This window comes from Carcharodon carcharias, chromosome 7 (assembly GCF_017639515.1).
Source record: "Carcharodon carcharias isolate sCarCar2 chromosome 7, sCarCar2.pri, whole genome shotgun sequence".
NCBI lineage: Eukaryota > Metazoa > Chordata > Chondrichthyes > Lamniformes > Lamnidae > Carcharodon > Carcharodon carcharias.
The window spans coordinates 6,084,134-6,103,952 of record NC_054473.1 but is presented as its reverse complement, the minus strand read 5'-3'; the positions used below and the strand labels follow the sequence as shown (position 1 = coordinate 6,103,952).

Here is a 19,819-nt window from a genome sequence, read left to right as displayed (position 1 = left end):
GAGCTGCCCTCTTGTACCGCTGCAGCCCATGTGGTGTAGGTACACCCACTGTGCTGTTAGGGAGGGAGTTCCAGGATTTTGACCCAGCGACAGTGAAGGAACGGCTGATATATTTCCAAGTCAGGATGGTGAGTGACTTGGCGGGGAACTTCCAGGTGGTGGTGTTCCCATCTGTCTGCTGCCCTTGTCCTTCTAGATGGTAGTGGTCGTGCATTTGGAAGATGCTCCCTGGGAAGGCTTGGTGAATTCCTGCAGTGCACTGGACTAGCCATATAAATATGGTGACTACAAGAGCAGGTCAGAGGCTAGGAATCCTGCAGCAATTAACTCACCCCCTGACTCCCCAAAGCCTGTCCACCATCTACAAGGCAGAAGCCAGGAGTGTGATGGAATACTCCCCACTTGCCTGGATGAATGCAGCTCCCACAACACTCAAATAGCTTGACACCATCCAGGACAAAGCAGCCCGCTTGATTGGTGCCTCATCCACCACCTTCAACCATTACTGTCCCAGAGGGCCAGGGAGAGAAATCAAGAGTCCTGGTGCTTCTCCTGTTTCTGGGCCCCTTTAACCCTCTCCCTCAATCATGCATATTGAACATGTGTTCAGTTGTGCGAGCTTAAGAAAGGACGCAGGTTAAACCCTGTTGTTCTAAAATGGTAGCACTGGTTACAGTTCAATTTACTCACGGATTGATGTCATTGTCTGCCTGCTTTGTATATTTCAGGGAAACATTAGGTGTGTGTGGTCGTGTTAATGTAATTATGTAAAGGCACTAATCACTCATAAGGTATTGGGTAAACATGTTGTGGGTTCATTTCTTTACAATAGGCACATGAGAACATTAATACAATGGTAGAAAGCTTGAGACATCAGAGCTGTGCTTTGTGCTTTGCTCAAAGCAAAAGTGAAATGAAAATTGGATTGCATGACACACTTCCCTTCTAGTGATGTCATGCTGCAATCCCTTAAAGGCATATTACAACATCCCCCTTTCTTTTTAAAGATACTTCCCCCCTTCCAAGGAAGTGTAACTACTTACAATCCATGTTTATGTTTAGTTACCATTACATAAGTGTATAGGACTGATGAATCTATGAGTCTCTAAAGTCTGGAAGTAATCTGTTGGTGCTCCCAGATCTTGTAACGGTGACCTTGTCTGGAGGTTTCTTTAATTGCTCACAGTGATCTGTGGGATTGTCAGTCTTGGATGTTGCTCCTGGTTGCATTTGGGAACATGTCTCGATACAATAGGACTGCATGGTGGTTGAAGAGCTGGAATGGATCTGATTTGTCTTTGGTTATGCTTCATCACTGCACCTTTGTGTGTAATGACTTCATAGGACCTGGGTTCCAAATAAATCCTTGTCACCTCAGCTGGTTGTCATATACCTTCTGTGGGATCCTGGATGAGAACTTATTGTTCTAACTGTAAATTTGGCAAGTCTGCACCTGCCTTTTTATCGTGCACGCTGGTCATCTTCTCTCGCAGCTTTAAAATTTGCCCTCTAGTTTTTGAGAGAGTGGAATGGGTAAGAGTTCATGAATTGGTATGCAATGGTTGCCAAACATAAGCTCTGCAGGTGATGGAATAGTCGCACTTAAAGGTGTTGCTCTCAAATGTAACATTGAGATGTGTAGATCTTGCTTGGTCTGTCTACATTTGAAAATTAGGGATTTCACCGTATGTATCATTTATTTAGCTGGGCCATTAGATCTGGGGTAATGAGAGGAAGAAGTAGTGTGATCGATATTCCACTTTTCACACATATCCTGAAATGGCTTACTAATAAATTATGGACTGTTATCCGTAATGATCTCTCTTGGCACAACAAATAAATTGTACTTAAAGTGCACCTGAATAGCACTTAAAGTGTGCTTGGTAAAGTAGTCAACAACGACATAGACATGAAAGCAGTCAGATGCGATTTTGGACACAGGATGAGTCGGAACTTCATGTGGAATGAGTGGTGCTTTGCGCTGACTTGACATATGCTCTTGACTTGCCTCGCACTTCTGGAGGACAACTTCAAAGTTATTGTTCATACCTGGCCAATAGACTGTTTCTCTTGTAAGTCTTCCCGTCCGATCTATACGTAAATGATGAAGTTGTTGAAGGAAATCAGGTCACAAAGATTCCAGCATGATGACATACTGCCTTTAAAAGTGACTCCCCGTGAGATGTCTAGCTGTCTCGATAAGGCCAAAATAATCTCACGTGTTTGTGGACATGCTGAATTGAATCAGGTCATCCTTCAATGATGGTTTTCTAGTTTCTGTGGTGTGGAATTTCTCCTTGTAGCTTCTGGCATTTGCATTGCGCAAAATGCACCAGAACAATTTGGAGAACATCTTCAAATTCAATGTCAATGAAGTCAACTTGTAGATCTAAGGATCTATCTTCACTTTTCACTGGGTTAGGCAATCTGCTAAGTGTATCCGATGTGTCCATCGAGTTACCGGGCTTGTACTTAATCTCACAGTCATAACCTTGAATCTTTATCAAGAGACATTGCAATCTCAGCGATGCACTGGTCAATGGTTTTCACCAAATGATCTCCAGGGGCTTGTGGTCAGTCTCTACATCAAATCTTTTACCAAATAGATAGGTATGGAAACGCACATTTCCAAACACTAAAGCTAATGTTTCCCACTCGATGTTGGAATAGTTGGGTTGCCTAACAGACAGAGATTTTGAAGCAACTGCAATCAGTTTGTCTTTTTGTGGTATGCATGCTCCCAGATCTTTTTGTCAGGGTAGTTGTCTCCGTAGGATGGTAAAATTGCATTGTTGATGTTTCTGATAATGATGGTTTCAGAGCTTCAAAGGGGTTTTGGTGGTCTTCGTGCCACAGGAAAGGCACATCCTTTCTCAGCAATTCCCTTAGCGATGGAGATTTTTGAGTAAAATTGGGAATGTATGGAGACAAGAAATTAATGTGACCTAGACACCTTCCAAGATCATCCTTATCTTGAGGAGTTGGCAGGGCCTTAATATCCCCTATTTTACTTGGATCAGGACGTATGCCAGCACTGGGATAAATAGAACTGAAGAAACTGATCTGCTGACCATCGATGGCACATTTCAGACTGTTGAGCACCAATCCTTCGTTATGGGCAGAATGTTTCCCATTGTTGGGCGGGCATGCGCCTACCTGCTCGAGCGTAAAATGATGCATGATGATGTCAGGCGAGTGTCCCGACATCATTGCACACTCGCGCGATATTTCAGCTGGCTGGCGAGGGCGAGAGTCAGCAGCGCGCCCACCGACAATTAAGTGGGTTGTTAAGCCCACTAATTAATTCATTTAATTGAATTTTTCCCTGCCCATCCAACCTCACGGTTGGCAGGTGGGCAGATTAGCCAAGCGGCCTTTGCATTTTTCGCGAAACCCTATCCAGGGGCGGGATGAGGTTTCGACCAGTGATTAGAAAAAAATAAAAACTTTTAAAACTCTCTTTAACATTCCCCCTGCTCATGTGACATGAGGGAACATGTTTTCCTTATTTTCCAATTGTTTATTTTTCATGTTAAAATTCTTCAGTTCCCCGAGGCAGCTCTGTGCCCTCAGGGAGCTTTCACTGAGCGCATCCGCGTGTATGTGCTGACTTCCACACTCGCCTTCCCCACCCAACCACACCACCCAGGCAGCGCTGAGCATTTCAGGACACAATTCACACTGGCTGGCCTTTAACTGGCAGTTGGCTTCACAGCTACTCTTGGACTGTCCCACCGTTCCTGCCTGACCAGGTAATAATCCTGCCCTATGTGCCGCTTACATCAACAAGTGCAGGTTATGGTCATGTTCTTGCTTTGTTCTTCCCACAACAGCAATGTCATCTGCGATACAGGTGTATCCAGGCACAGTGCATGCAATGTGGTCCATGTGAGCTCGAAAGAGATCCTGGTTAAGATAGCCTGAAAGGAAGTCATTGAAAACAGCATCGTCCGAATGGGGTACAGAATGTAGTAAGCTTTTGGGACTTCTCTGTAAGATATACTGACCGGTAACCATGCTTGGCATTAAGATTCAAGGAGAATTTTGCCCTTCAAATCTCAGTTTAACACTTCGAATGTGGGATTTTGTAAGGATAATGTTTCAAAGCTGTGTTTAAATGTCATTGGATTGAGGCATACTCTCAAATCTTTCTTTACGACACATGATTAAGCTGCACCAATCGGTGTGCTCTTGTTCTCTTCTAATTATTCTGTCTTTCTCCATTTTGTCTAGTTCTATCTCAAACTTGTCTTGTACAGTAGATGCTGCACTTAGGTGGTGGATCAATTGATGGATATGCATTCTGCTGCAAGTGTAATGTTGCAGTTCCATTGAAACTGCCAATTCTGTAAAAACATTCTGGATATTTCAATGTTAAGTCATGATCTGAGGTGATAGGGGCAATTCCTGAGGTTGATCTGCCTTGTGATGTCTGAATGATTCCATGTATTGTTACTAGTGTGAGGTCACGACATGCCAGTAGACCTGCAATCACTGGGCCTTTGGTTCCTACGAAGTAGAACATCTGTGACACCCAATTGGATTGATTGTACTTGCACCCCAGGTCTATGGAAACTGCACAAGGAATTAGTGAACCGTTGTATGCTGAAAGGTTCATAGCATCAGATTTCGTCCTGGCCTTCCATCTGTGGATTCATGTCTTTTAGAATCCACAGGAGTAGGATGTTGGCACTTCCCCCTGTGTCAATCTTGGCCAATATTGAATAGTTACCAACTTTCTTAGGACAGATAATTTGAATCTTGGCAAACACTTCGGATGGTGTAACTATATCTATGTTTTCCATGAGATTGACAGTGTGAAACATGTGTTCACAGCTCCTCATCTCATCGTGCACATCATGGTCACGCTTCGGTTTGTCCAGCACCTCATGTTTATGTTTCTGGTCATTCTTATTACTTGAAGGTCCCCGTTGTGTACGGTCTGTTTGGATCAGTGCATGGCTCTTTGTTGCTGCATCAGCCTTTGCTCTAGTCACTGCCGCTGCCAATGGCCCTTTCTGACACGTGCTTCGCAGAATTGGTAGAAATCTGGGCATGTCCTTGGTGCACGCAGGAGGCCATACCTTCTACATGTCTCACTAGGTTTAAGTGTTCTAATGAATGCGTCAATAATTGGGGTTGTACATAGGAGCTGTAACCTTTGTCAACCTTTGAGGATTGCTCTGTACCTATGTCCATCCTTGAGGAGCCCTTCAATACTATACATTTTGGGCTTGTCTAGCAGATCTTTCTGGAACATTTCCATGGGCCTGGGTGTGATCACCAACTCAACAATTCTGCTTGCCAACTCCACAATTGAAAAATCACAGCACCTACCCCTCTGCATCTGCTGATGAAGTGGTCCATGGATACTGTGGGCTGCTTTCGAAATGACATGAACTCCAGTCGATGAATACGAAGTTTAACCTGATTCTGAACAGGTCTTCCAATGTAGTCCATATCTTTTGGGGATCCTTTAGCTCTTCTGCTGTTAATCCTGATGTGTTCAGCCTGTGTAGACCTTTATTCCCCATTGCTAGGTGAATTTTTATGGCTTGCTTGTCTGGGTCAGACACACCTGGAACAAGACACAAGAAACCATGGACAGAATTTTAGGTTCCGCAGGTGGCAGTGTGCCTGAACCAAACAGGTGTAAAATTGTGGAAGATGACGTTGGGCGAGTCTCCCGATGTCATCGCGCACTCGAGCGATATTTCAATTTGCAGGCGTGTGCAGCAGTTGGAAGCGTGCCCACCGACAACTGAACCACCGGCGCAATTGTCAGCGATTTCCCGTGGCCTGTCCAACCAATCGGCCAGGCGGGTTTACATCTTGGATGAAACCTCATCCAAGGGCGGGATGAAATCTCCACGGGGAAATAAAATAAAAAGGAATATCTGGGGACAGCATTTTTATGGGGTCTGCTTTCAGGTGCTTGATTGTGCTGCATGGACATTTTTTTTTTGCAGCTTTTTTGGTGCTTTTTCTGTTATTATTTGCAGGCCTGTCTCTCCCTGGGGTAGATGTCTGCCTTCAGGGAGCTCGGTGAAAGCGCTCGTGCTCCCGATGATGTTGTCACCCACCCTCTTCCCCACCACCCCCCCCCACCCCCCCACCCTGAGCTTTTCAGTGCGCGTTTCATGCTGGTCAGCGTGAAATCATCGTCGGAGTCCGACCGGGTTGAGGGGCCCATTTCCTGACTGCTCCCAGACCCACCGATCGCACACGCCCGACGGGGGGGAGGTTTCAGGCCCATGGGTGGAATCATCCCAGATTTGCACCAAGTGCAGTAGCGGGTGAATGGCAGATTTTCACGCCATATCCTCGCTTCCCACAGGAAACAGGCTGTCTCGCTGGCCGGCAGCTTCTGAATGTCTCCCCACGCTGACACCTCACCATTTCCTCACTGCGGGGGCCATATCTAAACTGCAGCCGCACACACAGTTCCCAACGCCTGGAGCCCAGGGCTGATCCAGTGAAGACATGGCCCTGAAAGCCAGGGAGAGTTCAGTGTCCTGTCACTGGGATGCCTTTCAGAGGCCCGGCTTGATGTCCCCCATCCCCGCTCTGGCCACAGGAGGTCCAGCAATCTCACCACTCCAGCTTGGCAGGCAGTGGCAGTGGTGGTCAGTGCCAATGCTGCACAGAAGAGGTTGGCCATCCAGTGCAGAAAGAGGATGAATGATCTCATCCATACCACCAGGGTAAGGCAACCACCTCATCACTCTAAACTCACACACTCGAGCCCATCACACACTCACTGGCATCTCACTCACTGCCAGCTCAAGGGACATCATCACTCACTCTCTCACACACACCCTCACATCTCCATCTGGCCTCATCTCCTCTGGAGGCTGCTTCCTCAGCCCTCACCATCTTGAGGCCACTTGCATAGACCAACATGTGCCCCCCACACACACACCCTGGGATACCCCCCTTCCCCAGTACAGCCCTCACCCTGCAGCCTCTTCCCTTGCCTGAGGCCACTTCTCCCCCTTCCCCAAACAAGCCCCAGCCCTGCAGCCAGTGAAAAGCACCCCCTACCTTACAGCTGGTCTGGTAGATAGAGACCTGCCCGTGAGCCCCCCTAATAGTGAAGTGGTTCTGTCTGAGAATCCTGGCGCTGAGACCCCAAGTGCTGCTCGAAGCAATATAGGCAAACAAACCTCAAAGTCCCGAGTGAAGGGCAGCTCGCCAGGTGCACATTGCTTCTGTACCGTTCTGAAACACGTCAGTGTGCTATCACATCGATGTGCTCAGATGATCCAGTGTTGGGGAAGGATGATTCTGGGATTATAATGAGATGTTAAAGTATCGAAATTAGGTTCCTGATGTGCGGCGACAGGAAACTCAGAGCACCATTGTTGGGTGGAGCGAATTATCACAAACTGGTTTCACAATGGCATAAAACTGATTTTTGGCCATCTCGCTATATTGTTTACTCACGCCGGCCATGATGTTCACTGCTAACGGAACCGGATGATTCTGCCACATGGCTCTGTATGCAGTTTAAACATTTTGAATTCGGTTAGCAGGTCAGCTGCATCCCAATTCAAACGGGATTTTTGTGAACGTTTTGACAATATCCCTTTGACCTTCTTTCTCCTATAGTACCTGGGATGAGTGGCGCTATAGCTGCTTTTGCATGCTTTTCTGAATCTCCACCTGTCATAATTGCAGCCTTCTCTGGCTTGATTATTGAGGACTTTTTGTTGGTGTTTTCTTTTGTCTGACCCTTTCTCTCTCGCTATTGATCCGGCCCACACCCTGGTCACTCACCTTTTCTAACTGAGCTAAGCTGTTGCTGGTCCTCTTGAGCTGCTGGCCCTCTCAGCATGCTGTCCCAGACACAGAACTGACAGGTTATGTGCTGCAATCTCACCACGAGATATCTGTCGGCTTACCAGCTTTTTATTTGAGCACCGTGTCTTCAAAGCTTTACTGCGCAGTCACCATGCTGTGTTTTCAATGCTTGCTGATGCTGTGACTCTGTTACGGTCTGACCAAAGCATCGAGGGTCATTTCATGCCATGTAACATGATCTAAGACTTCACCATGTTGTACCTGTACTTAATATTACTGCCAGGCTGAGCACCATGTTGTTTAGAAGGAACCACTGCTGCACACCATGTCGTGTGTGTTATAATAACATAAAGGCACCAATCTCTCATAAGGCATTGTGTAAACACGTTGTGGGTTCATTTATTTAATCTAGGCACATGAGAACAAAAATACATGGATAGAAACATTGAAGACAATAGAGCTGCATGTGTGCGCTCTGTCAAAGCAAAAGTGAAACTTAAACTGGATCACGTGACACACTGCCCTTCTGGTGATGTCATGCTGCCATCCCTTAAAGATATATTACAACGTGTGCACAAACCCCCTCACCAATAATGGCAACCAGCCACCAGTTGGCACAACTTGCATCAGAAATGTGTGCATGTGCTGCAAACTCCATTTCGGAACTTTAAGGTGCCCCATAGCAGCACCCAATAATCCAATTTCACCCCCAATTCCCGGCATCTGGTCCCTTCTGTTTGTGAATCTTGGTCAAGGCTAATTGGACATCTGAATTCCCTACATATCAACATTGATCGCAGAAATACTTCACAATAGCTGAGACTCCTGAGAGAAGCACGTTTGTGAGGTTGTGAAAGGCACCCTATCATAGAAACATAGAAATCGTACAAAATAGGAGCAGGAGTAGGCCATTCGGCCCTTCGAGCCTGCTCCGCCATTCATTATGATCATGGCTGATCATTCACCTCAATATCCTACTCCCGCTTTCTCCCTTGATCCCTTTGATCCCTTTCGCCCCAAGAGCTATATCTAACTCCTCCTTGAAAACATACAATGTTTTGGCCTCAACTACTTGCTGTGGTAGCGAATTCCACAGGCTCATCACTCTCTGGGTGAAGAAATTTCTCCTCATCTCAGTCCTAAATGGTCTAAACCGTATCCTCAGACTGTGACCCCTGGCTCTGGACTCCCCCACCATCGGGAACATCCTTCCTGCATCTACCCTGTCTAGTCCTGTTAGAATTTTATAGGTTTCTATGAGATCCCCCCTCATTCTTCTGAACTCCAGTCAATATAATCCTAACCGACTCAATCTCTCCTCATATGTCAGTCCCACCATCCCAGGAATCAGTCTGGTAAACCTTCGTTCCACTCTCTCTATAGCAAGAACATCCTTCCTCAGATAAGGAGACCAAAGCTGCACACAACCAATCAACTAATTCACAGGCAAAGTGAAAGCAGGACCACACCATTGAGAGGGGGGAGGTCGGGACAGGAAAGGCCCGGCCCAGTGCACTAAATACTTGATAGATCAAGATTAATCACTAGGGCTTAATTCAGTACAAGGTTTAATGTTTCACAATAACTTAACATCAACCAGCCTCTACTTATGACAGGATTCCACTCAATGTCCAAGATTAAAGTGAACTCAACAAGGGTTAAGGTTATGTTCCTTGAAAAGCCAACAAGTTAACAGCTTTCAACATTAAATATGTCCAAGTGAGTTGCAGTCTAATTCATTATATTGTTGCTAGCTATGACCTAATTTGAACTGCCTTGCCCTTGAATGTTGGCCTGGGTACAGTGGAGAACATTTCCCTGGTCACTTGCATTCACCTAGGGACCGAAGCAAGGTGGGTCTCTGGGGCAGGCCACATACCATCGAGGGAGGAGGTCAGTTTGCGATGGGCCTGGACTACACACCATCGAGGGAGGAGGTTGGGAAGTGCCTTCTGGGGGTAGAGGTGAGGCACTATGCGCTTTACCTTACCTTGCACTCCAGCAGCCTCCAGCTGGTTCTGAAGTGAAGAAAGCTCCCACAGAACAGAAACAGAACAATCCCTCACATGAGTCCTGACGCGAGGTAATCTGGCATGCCCTACTCGGCCAATGATTGCTGAACAACAGTAACGATTGGCCAAGTAGCCTGTCAATCAGGATGGGCTGCGCGCCAAATTGGCTGCTTTGGACATTGACCATCCAGATTGACAGGCTACTCAGACAATGAGTATGTGTCCTGGTGATTAGCACCCTGTGCAGCCCCCTCACCCAGGCCCTGCTTCCTCCACCACCAACGCACAGTAGCATCAGTGCGTACCACAGACCAGGTGCATTGCAGCAACTCACCAAGGCTCCTTAGACAGCACCATCCTAACCCATGACCACTACCATCTAAAAGGACAAGGGCAGCAGACAGATGGGAACACCACCACCTGGAAGTTCCCCTCCAAGTCACTCACCATCCTGACTTGGAAATATATCGCTGTTCCTTCACTGTCGCTGGGTCTAAATCCTGGAACTCCCTCCCTAACAGCACGGTGGGTGTACCTACACCACAGGGACTGTCGCAATGGGCAATAAATGCTCAGCTTGTCAGTGGCGGTCCCAACCCAAAAACAAACAATAATTAAAGCTAATAATCTCTGCAGCTACCAGGTGTGGTGTTCCTGTTACTGGTTGCTGAGGAGAGAGGTATTTGGCAGCAGAGAGGGAAAGATTTGGCAAAGTTTGAGAATGCTCCTCTTCAACTGAAGCAGAGCTGAGTTGTCTTTTGGAATGGGAAGATAAAGATCATTGAGCAACTCCTGGCATTAAGATACAAGGTGCTCATTCAGTCTTGAAGAAAACATTGGGACAAGACCATACAGGCATGTTCCCCTCAATGTTCTGGCTCGCCTGAAAATGAACAACATGCAGATTCTTTCATTGAGGCCAACTCCCTTCTACAGTAAGAACAACACAGCAACCATACAGTGGTTGACCCTGGGCTGTCTCCTCTTTGTGTTAATCATGGGACTTTCAAACAAAGAGCACACGGAATCACAGGAAACCGTGTTACTTAGCAACATATCTGGACGGTGAATTTTTGGTTACTGTTGGTAGGTTGTGGGGGGGGGGCGGGGTAGGGGTGTCGGTGACGGTAGGCTCCAGTCAGTGAAGGTTCTAGAAACTGCTGCTTCTCTGAGGCTAAGTGCCATTCGGAAAATCACTCTCAGGCTCTGACTGAAACTTACAAACGTGGTCCTCCTGGGCTGGCCATTTTGTTTCACGACATAAAGCAATAAACTTGCCCATCCATCAGAAATGGGTTTATTGCAGGGCCTCTAACATTGAGCGGCTGCAATATACTGGGTTGGAGTAGTGTGAGGATGTGGAATCAACTCCAGTTTGTACAGAGCCTTAGTCCAGCCTTAGTCCAGCCCCATCTGAAACAACTGGGTTCAGCTCTGGGTCCCGTGTCTCAGAAAGGAGATATTGGCCCTGGAGAGGGAGTATCATAGACTCACCAGAACGACATTGGGGCTAAGGAGTAAATTTATAGGACAGGTTGTGTCGGCTAGGCTTCTGCTCCCTTGAGTATTGCAAGTCGACGGGTGATGTAATTGAGGTCTTTCTAATGAAAATTTAGTGCCTCTGATGAAGGGAATCCTCATAAAACAAACTAGCACATGTTCACAGGGCAGTGTACACACTCACATATGTACACAAGGCAGTGAACATATTAGCACATATAAACAGGGCAGTGGACACACTAATACAAGTACACAGGGCAGTGAACACAATCACATATGTATACAGGGCAGTGAACACTCTTATACATGTGCATAGGGCACTGAACACACTAACAAGTATACACAGGGCATTGAACGCACTAATACACGTACACATTCAGTGAACAAATAATACATGCACACTGGGCAGTAAACACACTAATACAGGATAGTGAACATACAAGCATGTGTACGCAGCTAAGTGAACACACTAATACACGCACACAGGGCAGTGAACACACTAATACACGCACATAGGGCAGTGAACATACTAATACACGCACACAGGGCAGTGAACATACCAATACACACACACAGGGCACTGAACACACTAATATACGCACACAGGGCGTGAACACACTAATACACACACACAGGGCAGTGAACACACTAATACACGTGCACAGGGCACTGAACACACTAATATACGCACACAGGGCAGTCAACACACTAATACACGCACACAGGGCAGTGAACACACTAATACATGCACACAGGGCAGTGAACACTAATACATACAAACAGGGCAGTGAACACACTAATACACATGCACACAGGGCAGTGAACACACTAATACACACACACAGAGCAGTGAACACACTAATACACATGCACACAGGGCAGTGAACACACTAATACACACACAGGGCAGTGAACACACTAATACACACACAGGGCAGTGAACACACTAATACACACACAGGGCAGTGAACACACTAATACACATACACACACAGGGCAGTGAACACACTAATACACACACATCGGGCAGTGAACACACTAATACACACACACACACACAGGGCAGTGAACACACTAATACACATACACAGGGCAGGGAACACACTAACACACATACACAGGGCAGGGAACACACTAGTACATGCACACAGGGCAGTGAACACACTAATACACACACACAGGGAAGTGAACACACTAATACACGCACACAGGGCAGTGAACACTAATACACGCGCACAGGGCAGTGAACACACTAATACACACACACAGGGCAGTGAACACATTAATACATGCACACAGGGCAGTGAACACATTAATACATGCACACAGGGCAGTGAACACATTAATACATGCACACAGGGCAGTGAACACACTAATACACACACACAGGGCAGTGAACACACTAATACACATGCACACAGGGCAGTGAACACACTAATACACACACACAGGGCAGTGAACACACTAATACACGCACACAGGGCAGTGAACACACTAATACACATGCACACAGGGCAGTGAACACACTATTACATGCACATAGGGCAGTGAACACACTAATACACACACACACAGGGCAGTGAGCACACTAATACACACACAGGGCAGTGAACACACTAATACATGTGCACAGGGCAGTGAACATACTAATACACGCACACAGGGCAGTGAACATACCAATACACACACACAGGGCACTGAACACACTAATATACGCACACAGGGCGTGAACACACTAATACACACACACATGGCAGTGAACACACTAATACACGTGCACAGGGCACTGAACACACTAATATACGCACACAGGGCAGTCAACACACTAATACACGCACACAGGGCAGTGAACACACTAATACATGCACACAGGGCAGTGAACACTAATACATACAAACAGGGCAGTGAACACACTAATACACATGCACACAGGGCAGTGAACACACTAATACACACACACAGAGCAGTGAACACACTAATACACATGCACACAGGGCAGTGAACACACTAATACAAACACAAGGCAGTGAACACACTAATACACACACAGGGCAGTGAACACACTAATACGCACACAGGGCAGTGAACACACTAATACACAGACAGGGCAGTGAACACACTAATACACACACAGGGCAGTGAACACACTAATACACACACATCGGGCAGTGAACACACTAATACACATACACACACAGGGCAGTGAACACACTAATACACACACAGAGGGCAGTGAACACACTAATACACACACACACACACACAGGGCAGTGAACACACTAATACACATACACAGGGCAGGGAACACACTAACACACATACACAGGGCAGGGAACACACTAGTACATGCACACAGGGCAGTGAACACACTAATACACACACACAGGGAAGTGAACACACTAATACACGCACACAGGGCAGTGAACACTAATACACGCGCACAGGGCAGTGAACACACTAATACACACACACAGGGCAGTGAACACATTAATACATGCACACAGGGCAGTGAACACATTAATACATGCACACAGGGCAGTGAACACACTAATACACACACACAGGGCAGTGAACACACTAATACACATGCACACAGGGCAGTGAACACACTAATACACACACACAGGGCAGTGAACACACTAATACACGCACACAGGGCAGTGAACACACTAATACACATGCACACAGGGCAGTGAACACACTATTACATGCACATAGGGCAGTGAACACACTAATACACACACACACAGGGCAGTGAGCACACTAATACACACACAGAGCAGTGAACACACTAATACATACAAACAGGGCAGTGAACACACTAATACACATGCACACAGGGCAGTGAACACACTAATACACACACAGGGCAGTGAACACACTAATACATGTGCACAGGGCAGTGAACACACTAATACACATGCACACAGGGCAGTGAACACAGTAATACACACACAGGGCAGTGAACATACTAATACACACACAGGGCAGTGAACACACTAATACACATGCACATAGGGCAGTGAACACACTAACACACATACACAGGGCAGGGAACACACTAATACATGCACACAGGGCAGTGAACACACCAATACACACACACAGGGAAGTGAACACACTAATACACGCACACAGGACAGTGAACACACTAATACACGCGCACAGGGCAGTGAACACACTAATACACACACACAGGGCAGTGAACACACTAATACATGCTCACAGGGCAGTGAACACACTAATACATGCACACAGGGCAGTGAACACACTAATACACACACACACAGGGCAGTGAACACACTAATACAAACGCACACAGGGCAGTGAACACACTAATACACATGCACACAGGACAGTGAGCGCACTAATACACGTGCAGAGGGCAGTGAGCACACTAATACACGCGCAGAGGGCAGTGAACACACTAATACACGCACACAGGGCAGTGAACACACTAATACACGCACACAGGGCAGGGAACACACAAACACACATACACAGGGCAGGGAACACACTAGTACATGCACACAGGGCAGTGAACACACTAATACACACACACAGGGAAGTGAACACACTAATACACGCACACAGGGCAGTGAACACTAATACACGCGCACAGGGCAGTGAACACACTAATACACACACACAGGGCAGTGAACACATTAATACATGCACACAGAGCAGTGAACACATTAATACATGCACACAGGGCAGTGAACACATTAATACATGCACACAGGGCAGTGAACACACTAATACACACACACAGGGCAGTGAACACACTAATACACATGCACACAGGGCAGTGAACACACTAATACACACACACAGGGCAGTGAACACACTAATACATGCTCACAGGGCAGTGAACACACTAATACATGCACACAGGGCAGTGAACACACTAATACACACACACACAGGGCAGTGAACACACTAATACAAACGCACACAGGGCAGTGAACACACTAATACACACGCACACAGGACAGTGAGCGCACTAATACACGTGCAGAGGGCAGTGAGCACACTAATACACGCGCAGAGGGCAGTGAACACACTAATACACGCACACAGGGCAGTGAACACACTAATACACTCACACAGGGCAGTGAACACACTAATACACGCACACAGGGCAGTGAACACACTAATACATGCACACAGGGCAGTGAACACACTAATACACGCACACAGGGCAGTGAACACACTAATACACGCACACAGGGCAGTGAACACACTAATACACGCACACAGGGCAGTGAACACACTAATACACACACACAGGGCAGTGAACACACTAATACACACGCACACAGGGCAGTGAACACACTAATACACATGCACATAGGGCAGTGAACACACTAACACACATACACAGGGCAGGGAACACACTAATACATGCACACATGGCAGTGAACACACTAATACACGCACTCATGGCAGTGAACACACTAATACACACACAGGGCAGTGAACACACTAATACACACACACAGGGCAGTGAACACACTAATACACACACACAGTGAAGTGAACACACTAATACACGCGCACAGGGCAGTGAACACACTAATACACACACACACACAGGGCAGTGAACACACTAATACACGCACACAGGGCAGTGAACACACTAATACACACAAACAGGGCAGTGAACACACTAATACACACACACAGGGCAGTGAACACACTAATACATGTGCAAAGGACACTGAACATACTAATATACGCACACAGGGCAGGCAACACACTAATACACACAAACAGGGCAGTGAACACACTAATACATGTGCAAAGGGCACTGAACATACAAATATACGCACACAGGGCAGGCCACACACTAATACACACAACAGGGGCATGAACAAACTAATACATGTGCAAAGGGGCACTGAACATACTAATATACGCTCCCAGGGGCAGTCAACACACTAATACACGCACACAGGACAGTGAAACACACTAATACATGCACACAGGGCAGTGAACACAATAATACATACAAACAGGGCAGTGGACACACTAATCACATGCCCCCACCACACACACAGGGCAGTGAACACACTAATACATCACAGGGCAGTGAACACCCTAATACACATGCACACTACGGGCAGTGAACACACTAATACACACACACAGGGCAGTGAACACACTAATACACACACAGGGCAGTGAACACACTAATTACACATGCACATAGGGCAGTGAACACACTAACACACATACACAGGGCAGGGAACACACTAATACATGCACACAGGGCAGTGAACACACTAATACACACACACAGGGGAAGTGAAACACCACTAAACACGCACACAGACAGTGAACACACTAATACACGCGCACAGGGCAGTGAACACACTAATACACACACACAGGGCAGTGAACACACTAAGACATGCACACAAGGCAGTGAACACACTAATACATGTATACAGGGCAGTGAACACACTAATACACACACACACAGGGCAGTGAGCACACTAATACAGACGCACACAGGGCAGTGAACACACTATTACATGCACACAGGGCAGTGAACACACTAATACACACGCACCCAGGTCAGTGAGCACACTAATACACGCGCAGAGGGCAGTGAGCACACTAATACACACACACAGGGCAGTGAACACACTAATACACGCACACAGGGCAGTGAACACACTAATACACATGCACACAGGGCAGTGAACACACTAATACACATGCACATAGGGCAGTGAACACACTAATACACGTGCACATAGGGCAGTGAACACACTAATACATGTGCACAGGGCAGTGAACACACTAATACACACACACAGGGCAGTGAACACACTAATACATGCACTCAGGGCAGTGAACACACAAACACACATACACAGGGCAGTGAACACACTAATAAACATGCACACAGGGCAGTGAACACACTAATACACGCACACATGGCAGTGAACACACTAATACACACACAGGGCAATGAACACACTAATACACACACACAGGGCAGTGAACACACTAATACACACACACAGTGAAGTGAACACACTAATACACGCGCACAGGGCAGTGAACACACTAATACACACACACACACAGGGCAGTGAACACACTAATACACGTGCACAGGGCCCTGAACACACTAATATACGCACATAGGGCAGTGAACACACTAATACACACAAACAGGGCAGTGAACACACTAATACATGTGCAAAGGGCACTGAACATACTAATATACGCACACAGGGCAGGCAACACACTAATACACGCACACAGGGCAGTGAACACACTAATACACACAAACAGGGCAGTGAACACACTAATACACACACACAGGGCAGTGAACACACTAATACATGTGCAAAGGACACTGAACATACTAATATACGCACACAGGGCAGTCAACACACTAATACACACAAACAGGGCAGTGAACACACTAATACATGTGCAAAGGGCACTGAACATACTAATATACGCACACAGGGCAGTCAACACACTAATACACGCACACAGGACAGTGAACACACTAATACATGCACACAGGGCAGTGAACACATTAATACATACAAACAGGGCAGTGAACACACTAATACACATGCACACAGGGCAGTGAACACACTAATACACACACAGGGCAGTGAACACACTAATACATGTGCACAGGTCAGTGAACACACTAATACACATGCACACAGGGCAGTGAACACACTAATACACACACACAGGGCAGTGAACACACTAATACACACACAGGGCAGTGAACACACTAATACACATGCACATAGGGCAGTGAACACACTAACACACATACACAGGGCAGGGAACACACTAATACATGCACACAGGGCAGTGAACACACTAATACACACACACAGGGAAGTGAACACACTAATACACGCACACAGGACAGTGAACACACTAATACACGCGCACAGGGCAGTGAACACACTAATACACACACACAGGGCAGTGAACACACTAATACATGCACACAAGGCAGTGAACACACTAATACATGTACACAGGGCAGTGAACACACTAATACACACACACACAGGGCAGTGAGCACACTAATACAAACGCACACAGGGCAGTGAACACACTATTACATGCACACAGGGCAGTGAACACACTAATACACACGCACCCAGGTCAGTGAGCACACTAATACACGCGCAGAGGGCAGTGAGCACACTAATACACACACACAGGGCAGTGAACACACTAATACACGCACACAGGGCAGTGAACACACTAATACACATGCACACAGGGCAGTGAACACACTAATACACATGCACATAGGGCAGTGAACACACTAATACACGTGCACATAGGGCAGTGAACACACTAATACATGTGCACAGGGCAGTGAACACACTAATACACACACACAGGGCAGTGAACACACTAATACATGCACTCAGGGCAGTGAACACACAAACACACATACACAGGGCAGTGAACACACTAATAAACATGCACACAGGGCAGTGAACACACTAATACACGCACACAGGGCAGTGAATACTCTAACACACATACACAGGGCAGTGAACACACTAATACACACGCACACAGGGCAGTGAACACACTAATACACACACACAGGGCAGTGAACACACTAATACACGCACACAGGGCAGTGAACACACTAATACAGACACACACAGGGCAGTGAACACACTAATACACACACACACAGGGCAGTGAACACACTAATACACACACACACACAGGGCAGTGAACACACTAATACACACACACACAGGGCAGTGAACACACTAATACACATGCACACAGGGCAGTGAACACACTAATACACACACACAGGGCAGTGAACACACTAATACACACACACAGGGCAGTGAACACACTAATACAGACACACACAGGGCAGTGAACACACTAATACACACACACACAGGGCAGTGAACACACTAATACACACACACACAGGGCAGTGAACACACTAATACACACACACACACACAGGGCAGTGAACACACTAATACACGCACACAGGGCAGTGAACACACTAATGCACGCAAACAGGGCAGTGAACACACTAATACACACACACAGGGCAGTGAACACACTAATACACGCACACAGGGCAGTGAACACACTAATACACGCACACAGGGCAGTGAACACACTAATACACCCACACACAGGGCAGTGAACACACTAATACACACACACACAGGGCAGTGAACACACTAATACACACACACACAGGGCAGTGAACACACTAATACACAAACACAGGGCAGTGAACACACTAATATACGCACACAGGACAGTGAACACACTAATACACACACACAGGGCAGTGAACACACTAATACACACACACAGGGCAGTGAACACACTAATGCACGCACACAGGGCAGTGAACACACTAATACACACACACACACAGGGCAGTGAACACACTAATATACGCACACAGGGCAGTGAACACACTAATACACACACACACAGTGCAGTGAACA

General features: G+C 46.7%; 1 protein-coding gene across 1 annotated transcript in view; it reads left to right on the top strand.

The window, feature by feature from the left end:
• uroc1 (urocanate hydratase 1) overlaps positions 1 to 19,819 on the top strand; it is a 226,309-nt gene that overhangs the window by 36,938 nt on the left and 169,552 nt on the right. The gene's annotated exons all lie outside the window — the stretch shown is intronic.